Genomic DNA, 2,667 nt, shown 5'->3' with positions numbered 1-2,667 from the left:
AATATTAAAGACCATCAAAGGAATATATATATATATTTTTCTCACATTTCGTATATATATACGTGTGTATCTATCTATACATATATATATATTTTTTCAACAGAGAATTCCTGTATCTAAAATTTTAGTAAGTTTTAGAATAGGAAAGAGAAAATATCTGCAGATATTTACAGTTCTCATAAATAAAATTATCTTTTGGATATACTTAATTTTAAAATGAATTCTCAAAGTCTTCCAATACAGTAAATCATCAATCAAAGAGGTGATTGCCACTTTTTGTTTGGATCTAGAATGCTGAAATACAGGCTCAGTAACTCTATCCTAAGAGACTGCAAAGAAAATTTGGTATTAGAGGGACTTCACTTTGTAAAACTTTAAAATATCTTTTTTTTTTTCCTTAAAATTTTCAAAGAAATGCAGTTTTACTCAAAGTTCTTTTAAACTCTTAAGGGACATGTAGTTCTCATTTTACATAGCTTATTACAGATTATACTAAATAATGTAATGTTTGTTATACATTTTATGTAGCCAATATGACTGTTAATAATAAAAAAGCAAGAGTCAATGATAAAAAAAATCTAAAAACTAAAAAAGAAAACAAAATTACAGTAATCCAGTAGAAATTAAAATTACCCGTGGTATTTTCAATGACCTGGGTAACAGTATTTTTCCTCTAACCTTCACACCTTCATTAGAGGGAATACAAAGAGGATCCACAGATCTCTCCCTGCTCCTAGATCCTTCTTCTGGTCTCTAAGCCAACAGTGTGGGACTGCAAGGCGGACAGTCAGTGCACTCAGGGCTCCTGTTAACATCACTCCAGTACTTCACACATCCATTGGTTTTTGTCTCTCAGACTGATAAAAAAGAAAATTACCTTTCATTTAAAAAGCAACCCACGTATATAAAAGCCACATTCATATTCACACATAACTGTGAAAGAACCATGAGCCTTATCTGGAGCTAGGCACTGTATGGAGTCTTTCTAACTCTAAACATTTCCTCTCCTGAATCACGTGGATCAGCCTCCAGGGAAAGGCTTCTTCATATTTCTTGTCCTCTGTCTTAGAAACAAATTGCAACTCCATCTAAATGCTGTAGAGCTTTGTGGATGGTGCCTCTGGGAATCTTGAATGTAGATGCTGTCATGAAGTGCAGAGAGAATTTGAACAGCAGAAATGCTTAAGGAAGGAAAAAGACAGATTAATTAACTTTCAGATCTTCCATTCAGCAAGAATGCAATAAATTCTTACATATGGAAGTGTTATTTCCAAGTAGTGCTCAACATCTATTTTCCTATATTTATTTTTGTTTCAATTATGATTATAGAGGTAGTCACAAATTAGTAAAACATTCGCAATAGAGTAAATGATTTCTAATTACGTGGAGGTATGAATTCCTCACAATAGTAAGTATTTAATACTATATATAAGATTTCTACATGTGAAATACATATAGAAAAAACATCTGTAAGGCATAATTCTGACTCTTCCCATAGGTAACTGGATGATTATTGCCTGCTAGAAATGAATTTTGCCAAATATATTCAATTCAGTTGAATTAATTTTTAAATTAAAAAATCTGCACTTCTAAAATAATTTTGATTTGTTATTTTGATTTCTTATTTTTGTCCTCAATTGTAATAATTTCAAATATTTTAGAAAAAAGATTTTGAAGGCATGAAGTTTATTTTTAAAGCTTTACATTGTCAGTTTACACTTTTATGAAAGTATATTGTTTCAGTTATTTTTGTTAATAGGTACACAACTTGTGTGAAAATATTAGAATAGTGGAAGTAATGATTTTGCTAAAATGAGAAAAATAAATTGAATTAAATATGTAATAATGCAAGAGTGATGAGTATTTTCATTTTATCACTCATGCAAATATTTCTGTCCCATCAACAGAGCATATACATACAGAAGGATAATTAAGTTCAATCATCTTTGATCTTTTACTAATTTTTGGTCACTTTAAAATACTTTACACATTTTATCAAAATAAAAATACATTTATGAAGTAGAAGGATAGAACTCAATTTATTTAATTATTTGTGAGCTTTATTTAAACATTGAAAATATTTAGATTATGAGATAAAGACTTCCAACTGCACTCTTTTTCTATTAACATAAAATTATGATGGAACTAATTTTACCTTAGGGGTTAGACTGAATTCTGGCTAACCCCAGAGAACACACCTTCCTTTGTAGAACATTCAGACTATTTCTCTCCCACACTTCAAGTACTTCAAGAAGTCAGACCTTTATTCTCTTCTACATGACTCTCCAAAAACAAACAATAAAAAAAACACCTCATGATATTCAGCTACATTATTTACTACTCTTTCTTTTGGAATTCTATATGCCACCTAGTATACTCTCACTTCTCAAGGATTTTAGAAATTGGTTCATTTTTCTCCATCACAATTTGTCACAACTCTTAGGAATTTAATATTGATATAAAAGATCTTACTCATTCTTTTACTTTCCCATCTCAGATGATCTTGTTTTTCACCCCATCTCAATCACTATATCAATAATCATATCCTAGATCTGAACTCCTTCCACAATCTTACATTTAGCGCCAGATACAACATTTTAAAATTTCAATCAATTTCATCTAGTTATTCAACTGTAATATTTTTCCTACCCTATTACTTCTTAATAA

The sequence above is a fragment of the Pan paniscus genome, chromosome 5 (genome assembly GCF_029289425.2).
Source record: "Pan paniscus chromosome 5, NHGRI_mPanPan1-v2.0_pri, whole genome shotgun sequence".
Classification (NCBI taxonomy): Eukaryota; Metazoa; Chordata; class Mammalia; order Primates; family Hominidae; genus Pan; species Pan paniscus.
The sequence above is the reverse complement of the archived record's forward strand: the minus strand, read 5'-3'. Positions refer to the sequence as shown.